Here is a 14,899-nt window from a genome sequence, read left to right as displayed (position 1 = left end):
ATGGCCTATGACCGCTATGTGGCCGTCTACCACCCACTGATATACACCACCATCATGAACACCCGGCTCTGTGGCTTGCTCTCCCTACTCTCCTTATTAATCACCGTTGTGAATGCCCTACTTCATAGACTGATGGTGTTGCATCTGTCCTTCTGCACAGACCTGGAAATCCCTCGTTTCTTCTGTGAACTTGCTCAGATTGTCAACCTCGCCTGTTCTGATACCATCATCAATTACATCCTAGTGTATTTTGTGGCTTTTTTTTGTGGTGGTGTTCCTCTCTCTGGAACCATTTTCTCTTACACTCAGATTGTCTCCTTTACTTTTAGAATGCCATCAGTGGGTGCAAAGCATAAAGCTTTTTCCACTCGTGGGTCTCCCCTCTCAGTTGTTTCCTTATTCTTTCAGACATGCTTTGGTGTGTACATCTGTTCTGCATTTACACACTCTTCCAGCAAGACAGCAGTAGCCTCAGTGATGTACATTGTGGTCCCTCAAATGATGAACCCTTTTATCTACAGCCTGAGGAACAGGGACATGACAGGAGCCTTGAGGAAATCACCAGTAGGATACCATCATTTAAGTGATTGTGTCTTCTGTTTTGGGCTTGGGATAGGATGCGTGAATGTGGAAGGAATATTGCTGACGTGGATTGAATTTTATCTCCTAAAAATATGTGTATGTGTCACGAAAGGAGAGACTGGAAGGGCTGACTCACTAGGGGGAGAGTAAGTGGGAGTATGGAGCAAGGTGTATATAAGCTTATATGTGACAGACTGACTTGATTTGTAAACGTTCACTTAAAGCTCAATAAAAATTATTTAAAAAATGTGTATGAATTTGCTTAGGCCATCATTCCCAGTATTGTGTGATTGCCCACCATTTTGTCATCTGATGTGATTTTCCTATGTGTTGTAAAATCTATGTCTATGATGTTGATGAGATGGGATTAAAGGCAGTTATGTTTATGAAGCAGGACTCAATTTACAAGGTTAGATTTGTCTTGATCAAATCTCTTTTGAAATCTAAAAGAGAGAAGCTGGCAGAGAGGCAGGGGTACCTCGTACCACCAGGAAAGCAGTGCTGGGAGCAGAGGATGTCCTTTGGCTTTGGGATTCCTGAGCAGAGAAGCTCCTAGACCAAGGGAAGATTGACAAGAAGGACCTTCCTCCAGAACTTGTGGAGAGAGAAAGCCTTACTCTGCAGCCAATGCCCTGAATTTGGACTTCTAGCCTAAACTATACTGTGAGAAAATAAACTTTTGTTTGTTGAAGGCACCCACTTTTGGTGTTTCTGTTATAGCAGCACTAATAACTAAGGCAACTGGTGATCCAAGCTGCCTGACTGTTCAATCAGCATATTCTTCTAAAACAACTGGGTAACATAACAGCTAGGTACATATCAGTTAATTCTTGATAAATGGAGAAAAATATTAAACTTATCAAGTCTTTCATTTTACTTGGATCCACAATCAACACCCATGGAAGCAGCAGTCAAGAAATCAAAAGATGCATCGCATTGGGCAAATCTGCTGCAAAAAATTCTTTAAAATGTTCAAAAGCAAAGATGTCAATTTGAAGACTAAGATGTACCTCACCGAAGCCAAGGTATTTTCAGTTGGCTCATATGCATGTGAAAGGTGCGGAATGAATGCAGAAGATGAAAGAAGAATTGATGCCTTTGAATTACGGTGTTGACAAAGAGTCTTGAACATACCATGGGCTGCCAGAAGAACAAACAAATGTGTCTTGGAAGAAATACAGCCAGAATGCTCCTTAGAAGCAAGGATGGAAAGACTGATTCTCATGTACTTTGGACATGTTATTAGGTAGGATCAGTCCCTGGAGGACATCATGCTTGGTAAAATAGAGTGTCAGGGAGAAATAGGTAGCCACTGAAAGAGATGGACTGACAGTGGCTGCATCAATGGGCTTCAACACATAGCAATGATTGTGAAAACTGGACAGGACTGGGCAGTGTTTCATTCTGCTGAATTGACTTGATGACCCCTAACAACAAAAGTAACAATTAAGAGACAATCTTTCCTAGGAATCACCCAGAGAACATCCTATATCGTCAGCCTGAATTGGGGCATATGCCCATTCTAAAAATAATTACTGTCAAGAGAAATTTCATTACCTTGGAAGGACTAAAGGAATGCTCTGATTAGAAATGTGTGAAGTGGGGTTCAGTGCTACTATGATTACAAATGTTTAGAACAGTGCCTGCCAAGTAGAATTAAATGAATTTACCTAATGAATGTGAGTCAGCACAATTGATTTACAAGTGTAGCACTCTCTTTCTCCTTTTGTAATTCCTTCTGTTTCCTATATTTTAAGCACTTACTTCAGCCATTATCCTAGTTTACTTATTTGAATATATATTAGCAATTGATACTTGTGGTGTAGGCAATGTCATATTTGGAAATACTTCATTGGATGTTTATTTGTCCTGCTGTGTTCTCTTTTTTATCCTGAAAGGAAAACTTGGAATTTTCATTCTCAAGTGACTTGTTTTACTGGCTTATTTTTAAGTTGGTTGGATTGATCAGCGTTTTCCCTTTTGGATTGTGCATGATGTATTTTCATTTAAGAAGTGATTAACTCCTTCAACCTCATAAAAATGTCTGCCTATATTGTCTTGTAAACGTTTAATCATTTTTACTTTTGTGTTTAAAAGGCATTGGAATTATCTTTGAATATGATGTGATGGAGAATCCAATTTCATTTGCTTTCTGTATGGATAAAAAATGATCTCAGCACTATTTCCTGAATGATGCCATCCTTTCTCTGCAATGCCATGTTGTCATAAATAAAATGTCTGATGCTTCTGTCTTTGATAAGTGTTCATATAGATTAAGATCCTGTTAGTTCTATCTTTCTATATTATACTAGAACTATCCTGTTTTAGTCATTATAGATCCATGATATATCTTGATGGTTGGTAAGACAAATAGTCCCCATTGTTCTTATTTGCCATCAAGGTAGATGTTGTTTCTCCTTGTTCTTGTACAAAATTTTTAAACCCTGGGATTTTTCTTTCTTGTGCTAACCTGGTCTGGTTTGGGCACTAAGGTTGTGCTGGCCTTATAAAGGGAGATAAAGAATATCCGGTCCCTAACATTTTCTGAAACCTTCCTTTAATCTTTAAATTAACTCCCTTGAGTGCTTTGAAGAATGTGCCTGTAAAACTGCATATCTCAGTGTGTGTTTTGGGACAAATTATATTATTGAGTACTTCATTTTTTTAATGTTTCCAAGGTTACTTGCTTTCTGTTTCTGCTTGAAAGAATTATAGTCAGGTGGATTTAACCAAGACCAACACTTCCACTTGTGCATAGAATTCAGTCTCTCCTGCCTATGTTAGGACATAACTCTGGTAATTCCCCCATCTCCCTCTTGCATCATCAGGTTTCTCCCTTTGACTTGTTCATTTTCAATAGCGTGCAAGATATATGAATTCCTCAGATCTTACAAAAAAGAAAGAAAAAATAACCACCCCTGAACCCCTCATTGTGCTCTACCAGTAGACTCATTTCTCTGTCCTCTTCATATAGCAAAACTCCTCAAAAGAGATGTCTCCACTCACTCTCCCCAATTCTTCTCTCTATTTACTCTTGAGGTCTATGCAATCAGGCCTTTGCCGCAACACTTTACAGACAGTGCTTTTGAAGAGCTGCCAATGTTCTCTACCTTAACAAGTCCAACCCAGTCCAGGTCAGTTAATTCTCTGTCCTTCTCTTTTCAACCACATTGTCTCAGTTTATTACATATTGACACACTTTCTTCACTTGGCTTTCAGCACCATATATTGTTTTGACTTTATTCGTATCTGACTAGCTACTATTTCTCTTGATGTGTCTTCTCATCTTTCCAGTCTCTAAACACCGGAGGGCCTCCTGTTTCAGTCCTCAGACCTCTTCTTCTCCAGCTACATTCAACCCTTTGCAACAGCATCCAGACTCATCTATTTAAAATTCATCTGAAGACAAATGAATCCTAAATTTATAGTTAGAAAGGAGCACTTCCCCGAATGCTAGACTTATATATCCAACTTCCCACTTGCTGTCCCTCAATTAAAAAAAAAAAAAAAAAAGTATTCCATCAGTTCCTGGTAGCTTGTTTTTCACCAATGCCTTCAGTGCAGCTCGGGCTTCTTCCTTCAATACCATCAGTTCTTGATCGTATGCTACCTCCTAAAATGGTTGAAAGTCTACCAATTAGTCGACAATTAGTGACTCTGCATATTCTTTCTATCTTCTTTTGATGCTTCCTGCATCATTTAATATTTTTCCCACAGAAACTACCAGTATTGCAATTGGAGGCTTGAATTTTTTCTCCAGTTCTTTCAGCTTGAGAAATACCAAGTGTATTCTTCCCTTTTGGTTTTCTATCTCCAGGTCTTTGCACATGTCATTCATTATAATACTTTACTTTGTCTTCTCAAGCTGCCCTTTGAAGTCTTCTGTTCTGCTCTTCTACTTCACCATTTCATCCTTTTGCTTTAGATACTCGACATTCAAGATCAAGTTTCAGAGTCTCTTTTGACATGCATTTTGGTCTTTTCTTTCTTTCCTCCCTTTTTAATGACTTTTTGCTTTCTTAGTATATGAAGTCCTTGATGTCATTCTACAACTCATCTGGTCTTTGGTCATTAGTGTTCAATGCATCAAATCTATTCTTGAGGTGGTCTCTAAATTCAGGTGGTGTATACTCAAGTCATACTTTGGCTCTCATGGCCATGTTCTAATTTTCTTCAGTTTCAACTTGAGCTTGCATATGAGTAATTGGTGGTCTGTTCTGCAGTCGGTCCCTGGCCTAATTCTGACTAATGATATAGAGCATTTACATCTTCTTTTTCCACAGGTGTAGTCAGTTTGATTCCTGTGTATTCCATCTGGCGAGGTCCACATGTACAGTCGCCATTTATGCTACTGAAAATGTTATTTTTGATGAAGAAGTTGGCCTTGCAAAATTATATCATGCAATCTCTGGCATTGTTTCTATCATCAAGGCCACATTTTCCAACTACTGATTCTTCTTCGTTTTCGACTTTTGCATTCCAATTGCCAGTAATTATCAATGCATCCTGATCGCATGTTTGATCAATTTCAGACTGCAGAAGTTGGTAAAAATCTTCAATTTCTTCATCTTTGGCCTTAGAGGTTGGTGTGTAATAGTAGTAGTAACTGAACTTCCTTGTAGGTATATGGATATTATCCTATCACTGACAGCATTGTCTTTCAGGATAGATCTTGAAATGTTCTTTTTTTACAATGAATGCAATGCCATTCCTTTTCAAGTTGTCATTCCTGGCATAGTAAACCATATGAATACCCAATTCAAAATGGCCTATACCAGTCCATTTCAGCTCACTAATGCCTAAGATATCAAAGTTTATATGTTCCTTTTCATTTTTGATGATTTCCAATTTTCCTAGTTTCATACTTCGTACATTCCATGTTCTTATTGTAAATGAGTGTTTGTAGTTGTTCTCATTTTGAGTTGTGCCACATCAGCAAATGAAGGTCTGGAAGCTTGGCTCCATCCAGATTGTTCAGGTCATCTCTACTTTGAAGAGGCAGCTTTTCCCCAGTTGTATTTTGAGAGCCTTCCAACTTGAGGGTCTCATCTTCTGGCACTATATCAGACATTGTTCTGCTGCTATTCAAAAGGTTTTCATTAGGTAATTCTTTTCAGAAGGAGACTGTTCTGTCCTTCTTCCTAGTCTGTCTTAGTCCAGGAGATCAGCAGGAACCTGTCCACCGTGGGTGGCCCGCTGCTATTTGAATACCAGTGGCATAGCTTCCAGTATCACAGCAACAGGCAAGCCCCACAGTACCTCAAACTGACAGGCATGTGGGGGTCTGTCAAATGGATACAGTTTTAGAAGTGCTCACTTGTCTATGCCAAGGAATTTGGAAGACAGCTACCTGCCCAACTGACTGAAAGAGATCCATATTCATGCCTATTCCAAAGAAAGGTGATCCAAAAAAATGCAAAACTTATAGAAAATATCGTTAATATCACACTCAAGTAATATTTTGCTACAGATCCTTCCAAAGTGGTTGCAGCAATATATCAACATAGAACTGCCAGAAATTTAAGCCAGATTCAGAAGAGGACATGGAAGCAGGAATATCATTGCTGATGTCAGATGGATCCGGGCTGAAAGCAGAAAATGCCTGATAGATGTTTACCTGTATTTTATTCACCATGCAAAGGCATTTGACTGTGTGAATCATAACAAATTATGGATAAGATTGTGAAGAATGGAAATTCTGGAATGGTTAATTGTTCTCATTTCAGAAGAGTTAATTTTCCTGTACATGGATCAAGAGACAGTCATTCGAATAGAACAAGGGGATAATGTGTGCTTTAAAGTCAGGAAAGTTGTGCATCATGGTTGCATCTTTTCACCATACTTATTCAATCTGTATGCTGAGCAAATAATCCAAGTAACTGGACTATATGAAGAAGAACTGGGGAACAAAATTGGAGGAAGGCTCATCAACAAAGTACGATATGCAGATGAGCAACCTTGTTTAAAGTGCTGAAGAGCAAAGATGTCACCTTGAAGACAAAGGTGCACCTGACCGAAGCAACGGTATTTTCAATTGCATCATATGCATGTGAAAGCTGGGCAATGATTAAGGAATACTGAAGAAGAATTGACGCCTTTGAATTGTGGTGTTGGCGAGGAATATTGAAAATACCATGGACTGCCAAAAGAACGAACAAATCTGTCTTAGACGAAGTACAACCAGAATGCTCCTTAGAAGCAAGGATGGTGAGACTGTGTCTTAATACTTTGGACATGTTGTCAGGAGGGATCAGTCTCTGGAGAAGGACATCATGCTTGGCAGAGTACAGGGTCAGCAGAAAAGAGGAAGACCCTCAATGAGTTGGATTGACACAGTGGCTGCAACAATGAGCTCAAGCATAACAACGATTGTAAGGATGGCTCAGGACTGGGCAGTGTTTTGTTCTGTTGCACATAGGGTCTCTATGAGTTGGAACCGACTCAACAGCACCTAACAACATCAACAACATTTTGTTGGTCAGGGAGCCCTGAGGGTTCAGTGGTTAAGTGCTCAGCTGCTAAAAGAAAAGTTGGTATTCATACCAACCAGCTGCTACATAGTAGAAAGATGTGGTGGTCTGCTTCCTTAAAGATCATAGCCTGGGAAACCCTGTGGGGCAATTCTACTCTGTCCTACAGGGTTGCTATGAGTTGGAATTGACTTGTCAGCAGTAGATTCTGTTGGTTTGCATTGGCTTGGTCTTTCAGGATTTACACTACCCTGGGAATAGAATGATAAGAAAAGTGTTTCGTTAATGAGGAGCTTTGGATGTTGAGTCCCCAGAGACACAGAGGCTGCAAGTAGTCTACCTGTGACCACTTCACTCAAAAGCCCTTCTCCAGTCAAAAAGCAATGCACCTGAGACTCTGTTCAGAGATGGTTCTCATGCCCAGGAACCTAGTGCCTCCCTTGGTACCTCTGTCTTTCCTGAGTACTGACCTGGCTACATCATCCAACATCCAGGGCAGATGTCAAGCATCATTCCTCCGTGATGCCAGCCAGGTAACCTAAATCCCTTAGTTATGTTTGGAAATGAGGACAAGTGTTTGTAGCTTCATCCAGAGGAAGGTGTGAAGACAGTACATGCATGAAATGATTAGAGCCAAGTCACTCATGGACTCCTACATGTCTCCCATCTTCTTGACATGTTTCCCTGTGTGTTTGTACCCGAATCAGGCAGCTCTTACTCAGCTAGTCTCTTACTGTGTCTCTACAATGGCAAGGATCAAATTCTTTCTGTGCAGAAACCTACCCGTTCTCAAACAATGAAAAGTATTACAAAATTCCCTGCCATTTACTTGTATTCTTGTGCTGGTGGTGGTGAGGAGAGTTGTTGAGCTTCACTTTATCTTCCTATCCCTGGTACTTGATATACCATCTTTCGGAAAGTTTTGGTATTATCCCTGGTGCCAGGCTCTGAGAACTCTGGGGGAAGAAGCAGAGATCCAGGCAGACTTAGCAGGCTGCCTCGCTAGGTTATTTGTTTCTCTTTATAAAACTACCAAATATTTGAAATTAGAATACTACAGGCAGTATAATGAAACAACCAAACAAAAACACCTTTTACACCTTCCAGAATTCACATTGTTGATGTTCTGCTGTAGCAGCTTCAAGTATTTTTTTTTTAAGTGACAAAATAATATGTATACAGAAAACATCTCCTTTGTAATCCTCTCTGTTGCTCTCTTTTCCATCCCAGAATCAGCAGCATCTTGGATGTAATGGTATCCCCCAGTCATGGGTTTATATGCTACATGTATATTTCTCTCTCTCTGTATATGTACGTACATACACACACACACACACATGCACATAGACAGACACACATGCACACAGACACGCATATATATATGTATATATATATATATACATATATATACACATAAGGCAGTAGATGGATAGACAGAGGGCAATTAGTAAAATAACTCAATTAGAGAATGAAAAAATATATTATGGTGTAATACCATAGTGGAATACTCTATTGTAGTTAAAATTAATGAAGCACAATTAAAGGTATCAACATTCATAAAAAAAACATACCAAGAAAGCCAAATGTAAAATGACATATACAGTACAATTCTGTTTATATAAAGCTTTAAAAAATACAAACTGTGCAATTCTATGGAAGATTATACTACATATTGTAAAAAGTGAGGAGTAATATGGTCAATCAAGTTAATGTAGTGTTTAGCCCTGGAGAAGGAAAAGAATCAATATTGTGCAAAATACATGATGTGGAAGGGCCTCAAATATTTCTGCATTATTTTGTTGCAATAAAAATATCTAAAGCAAGGGTGGTGATGCGTGGGAATTGCCAGTGGACTGGTGGGTGCCCAACCCTTCATTGTTATTCTCTCTATTTTTCATTGTGCTTGAATTATCCACTAAAAAATAAAAAAACTCACTAGGTGTCTCAGTCATCTAGTGCTGCTATAACAAATATAACAAGTGGATGGCTTAAACAAAGAGAAATTTATTCTTTCACAGTCTAGTAGGCTACAAGTCCAAATTCAGGGCACCAGCTCCACAGGAAGGCTTTCTCTCTCGGTCAGCTCTGGAGGAAGGTCCTTGTCATCAGTCTTCCCCTGGTGGAGGAGCATCTCAGACTCAGGGACCCTGGGTCCAAAGGATGTGCTTTGCTCCTGGTGCTGCTTTCTTGGTGATATGAGTTCCCCTTGTCTCTCTGCTTCCTTCTCTCTTTTATATCGCAAAAGAGATGGGCTTAAAACATTATCTAATCCTGTAGATCTCATTGATATAACTGCCACTAATTCATTTCATTAACATCATAGTGATAGACATTAATAAGGAAATCACATCAGCTGACAAAATGGTAGACAATCATACAATACTGGGAATCATGGCCTAACCAGGTTGACACATATTTTTTGGGAACACAATTCAATCCATGACACTCGAGTAGAGTTTAAAAATAATAAAAAAAAATTTCTTGCTGTAGACTTCTTGTCATACAATTTTTGTTTTCCTCTGCAAGGATTTCATTATGTGTGTTGATTCATCTAGACCTAGTTTATTCTTTTTCATTGCTACAAATTTCATCATCCCATCCATACCAAATGAATATTGATATCACTGATGTTCATTTAGGGTGTTTCTTCCTTCTGCTTCTCTACATGAGCAAGATTCCCAGTGGAAGTTTCACCATTTAAATTCTTCCCTGAAGTTAGCATTTATTATGCTAGGAATGTTCTCTCATTTTGTCTTCCCTCAACTGCACTGTTCACCACTTCTGTCCTAGGAGTAAAAGATGCCAGGTGCTATTATTCATGACACACACACACTGTCTTCGTCATCTAGTGCTGCTATAACAGAAATACCACAAGTGGATGGCTTTAACAAAGAGAAATTTATTTCTTCACAGTAAAGTAGGCTAAAAGTTCAAATTCAGGGTGTGCGCTCCAGGGGAAGCCTTTCTCTCTCTGTCAACCTTCTCATCAACATTCCCTCAGACTAGGAGCTTCTTTGCCCAGGTATCCTGGGTCCAAAGGACACACTCTGCTCCCAGCACTGCTTTCTTGGTGGTGTGAGGTCCTCCTGTCTCTCTGCTTGCTTCTCTCTTTTATATCTCAAGAGTTTGCTTTAAGACACAATCCAGTCTTTAGATTGAGTCCTACCTCACTGACACAAGTGCCACCCATCTGCCTTCATTAACATCATAGAGGTAGGATTTACAATATATAGGAAAATCACACAATACTGGAAATTATGACCCAGCCAAATTGATACACACATTTTTTGGGGAATATGATTTAATCCATGACATACACACACACACACACACACACACTCACACACACACACACAATCACAATAGGACATGTCACTGTGAGGGCCCCATATGCTGAACACTGTACCAGCAGTGGTTTTCAAACTTTAGCCTATATCAAAATACATGGAAGTCTCGTTGAAACACATATGGCTGATCCTCATCCCAGAGTTTATCATCAGTAAGTCCGGAGTGAGTTTGAAAAACTTGTATTTCAAAAAAGATCCCAGGTGATGTTCTTGCTGGGCATCCAGGAGCCACACATTTGATTATCTGTCATCCCATCTTCTCCATCAGATTCACCAACAATATGGAACCTAGAAACCAAACAGATGTTTCAGAATTTCTTCTTCTGGGACTTACAGAGGATCCAGAACTGCAGCCTGTCTTATTCAGTTTGTTTCTATCTATGTATGTACCTGGCCACCCTCCTGGGAAACCTACTCATTGTCCTGGCTGTCAGCTCTGACTCCCACCTCCACAACCCCATGTACTTCTTTCTTTCCAATCTCTCCTTCGTTGATATCTGTTTCAGCACAACCATGACCCCGAACATGCTGGTGAACATCCAAGCACAGAATCAAATCATCACTTACGCAGGCTGCCTGACCCAGGCCTGTTTCGTAATGATATTTACTGGTTTGGAAAATTGTCTCCTTGCAGTAATGGCCTATGACTGCTATGTGGCCATCTGCCACCCACTGAGGTACACCATCATCATGAACCTCCACTGCTGTGGCTTGCTCTCCCTGCTCTCCTTACTAACTAGCATTGTGAATGCCCTCCTTCACAGTCTGTTGGTGCTGCGTTTGTCTTTCTGCATAGACCTGGAAATGCCTCATTTCTTCTGTGAACTTGCTCAGATTCTCAAGCTCGCCTGTTCTGATACCGGCATCAATTACATCCTAGTGTATTTCGTGGCTACTGTATGGGGTGGTGTTCCTCTCTCTGGAATCATTTTCTCTTACACTCAGATTTTCTCCTCTGTTTTGAGAATGCCATCAGTGGGTGCAAAGTATAAAGCTTTTTCCACCTGCGGGTCTCACCTTTCAGGTGTGTCCTTATTCTATGGAACAGTCTTTGGTGTGTACATCAGTTCTGCATTTACACATTCTCCCAGGAAGATAGCAGTAGCTTCAGTGATGTACAGTGTGGTCCCTCAAATGATGAATCCTTTTATCGACAGTCTGAGGAACAGAGACACAAGGGGACCCTTGAGGACATTCATCAGTAGAATACTATCATTTTAGTGATTGTGTCACCTGTTTTGGGCTTGGGACTCTAGGATGGGTCAAAGTGGAAGGACTACTGCTGATCAAGAATGACTTACTGTTTCACGAGCAAGTTCTTCTAAAATGATTAGATAACATAATGGCTATGTACATTTCAACTTATTCATGATGAGTGAGAAAATACTGAATTTGTCAACAATTTCATTTTACCTGGATCCACAATCAATGCCTATGGAAGCAGCAGTCAAGAAATCAAATGACATATTGCATTGGGAAATTCTTCTGTAAAAGACTTCTTTAAAGTGTTAAAAAGCAAAGACGTCACTTTGAGAACTAAGGTATGCCTGATCCAAGCTAGAGTATTTTCAATCACCTCATATGCATGCCAAAGCTGGACAATAAATAAGGAAGACTGAAAAAGAATTGATGCCTTTGAATTGTGGTGCTGGTGAAGAATAGTGAATATGCCATGGACTACCAGAAAATGAACAAATCTGTTTGGAAGAAGTGCAGCCATAGCAATTAACCTCTATACCACCAGGGTTTCCAATAGGGTCTGTGAAAAAGAGGAACACCTTCAATGAGATGGATTTACACAGTGGCTATAACAGTGGGCTCAAACATAGCAATAATTGTGATGATGGTGCAGGACCAGGCAGTATTTTATTTGTTGTGCATAACTGACTTGATGGCACCTAACAACAACAACACTTTTCAACTTGGAGTTGAAACTTGGCTTTTCTCTTTATGTAGCTCTGTTCTGTTTGTTAAACTCTCTAAGCTCAGTTTTTTTTTGGTCAGGTGCCATAAAAGCAGAGCCTGAGGCAGGTGTTCTTATTACATGATTTTTGGGGCAGTGGTCTAGGAAAGAAGGAAAACAGGAGAACGTGGGTAGGGTAGGGAAATTATGTAAACAGAGTTGTGGTCATAGCTAGACACTAGATTCAGCCTGATTCTATGAATAGAGAAATGCGATTGGAAATCCAGACTTAGCCTGCCTGTGAGGCAAGAGAGCTCTTTTTTCATGTCCCAATTTACTAATCACTGAGACATATCACTGGTAAGCCATATTTGTTCAAAGCAGCATCAGTATCCACAATACTTACATCTACAGAAATGGCTAATTAGGTTATCTCAATTGGCTTGAGATAATTTTGAGATATATGAGCTTCCTAAGTGTGGAAGCTTTCAGTTCTAATAAGAAAATATAAACTCTGACTCTAATATGCTCAAACTATATGGTTATTTTTCATTATAAGGAAAAGACTTCAGAGGTAGAGAAGGCACAAGAACAGGACAGAAACACTTCTTAGTCTCCCATAAGTGGCTTCATCCTAGAACTTTTTCCCCTTGTGGTCTCCTGATTACTACAACAGATGCAGGTGTCATATCCACACGTGACGCCCAGAGTGAGAATCCTTACTGTGCTTCCCTGGATCTTATATTAACGCACGTGTTTCCGTGGAGTCATCAAGTGACGTTCCTTCGCATCTCATTACCGAGAATAGAATCACAGGCCCCTACTTAATCTAATTCCTGGTGTGGGGGCAAAAAAAAAAAAAAAAGATTACCATGAGAACCTTAGACTGACGATTTGAAGTATAATTCCTGCTGGGATGTTAACCCCTATGACCAAAAGGAGTACCTACCAAAAATGCCTGGCACAGTGGTAAAAGTTCAATAAAGCTTTAAATGGTCGTTGTAGTCCATGTCTTGTCTGTATTCATAAGTATTCTAATCATTTGGCTCTCACATATTTTTACCACTTGCTCCAGTGGTTGTATTTGTTTACCCTCATTGTAATAATTCTCAGCAGCTTTTATTCCTCTAATCTGAATAACCAGCAGGTCTTAATCAAGAATCGATGATACTGAAGGAAGAGTTCAAGCAGCACTGAAGGTACTGGTGAAAATCAAGGCTCCAGGAACTGACGGAATACCAGCTGAGATGTTTCAACACATGGATGCAGTGGTGAAAGTGCTCACTCGTCTACACTGAGAAATTTGGAGGACAGCTACCTGGCCAACCGCCTGGAAGAGATCCATATTTATGCCTATGTCCAAGAAAGGTGATCCCACAGAATGCGGAAATTATTGAACAATGTCATTAATATCACACATAAGTAAAAGTTTGCTGAAGATCATTCAAAAGCAGCTGCACCAGTATATTGACAGGGAACTGCCAGAAATTCAGGCTGGATGCGGAAGAGGACATAGACCTGGGGATGTCATTGCTGATGTCCAAATGGATCCTGGCTGAAAGCAGAGAATATCATGAGGATGTTTACCTGTGTTTTATAGACTAGGCAAAGGCGTTCTATTGTGTGGATCATCACACATTATTGATAACATTGTGAAGAACTGGAATTTCAGGACACTTAATTGCGGTGATGAGGAACCTGTACACGTATAAGAGGCAGTGATTCAAACATAACAAGGGGATACTTCAACTTTTAAAGTCAGGAAAGGTGGGCATCAGGGTTATATCTTTTCATTATACTTATTCGATCTGTATGCTGAGCAAATAATCCAGGAAGCTGGACTACATGAAGAACTGGGCATCAGGATTGGAGGAAGTCTCTTTAAGAGCCTGCGATATGCAGGGGTGACACAACCTTGTTTTTTTTAAGTAAAAAGGACTTTGAGCACTTACTGAGGAAGATCAAAGGCTACAGGCTTCAGTATGGATTACACCTCAACATAAAGAAAACAAAAATCCTCACAAATGTAACAATAAACAACATAATGACAAACGGAGAAAAGTTTGAAGTTGTCAAGGATTTCATTTTAGTTGAATCCACAATGAACACCCATGGAAGAAGCAGTCAAGAAATGAAAAGACATTTTGCATCGGGCAAATGTGCTGCAAAGGACCTCTTTAAACTGTTAAGGAGCAAAGATATCACTTTAAGGACTAAGGTGCACCTGACCCAAGCCATAGTGTTTTCAATCACCTCATAGACATGCAAAAGCTGAACAATGAATAAGGAAGACTGAAGAATTAATGCCTTTGCGTTATGGTGTTGGCGAGGAATGTTGAATATACCATGGACTGCCAAAAGAAGGAACAAATCTGTCTTGGAAGAAGTACAGCCAGAATGTTCCTTAGAATTGAGGATGGTGAGACTTCATCTCACATACTTTGTACACCTTATCGGCAAGGACATCATGGTTGGTAAAGTAGAGGGCCAGTGAAAGGGAGGAAGACCCTTAATGAGATGGATTGACACAGTGGCTGCAACAATGGCCTCAAGCATAACAATGATCTTGAGGATGGCTCAGGACTGGGCAGTGTTTT

At 39.9% G+C, this 14,899-nt stretch overlaps 1 pseudogene; it reads left to right on the top strand.

Moving 5' to 3' along the window:
- The first annotated feature begins 10,659 nt into the window (after positions 1-10,659).
- On the top strand, positions 10,660-11,620 carry LOC126071018 (olfactory receptor 7G2-like; annotated as a pseudogene).
- The last annotated feature ends 3,279 nt before the right edge of the window (positions 11,621-14,899 follow it).

Source organism: Elephas maximus, chromosome 3 (genome assembly GCF_024166365.1).
Source record: "Elephas maximus indicus isolate mEleMax1 chromosome 3, mEleMax1 primary haplotype, whole genome shotgun sequence".
Lineage (NCBI taxonomy): Eukaryota > Metazoa > Chordata > Mammalia > Proboscidea > Elephantidae > Elephas > Elephas maximus.
This window is presented reverse-complemented; position numbering and strand designations above follow the sequence as displayed.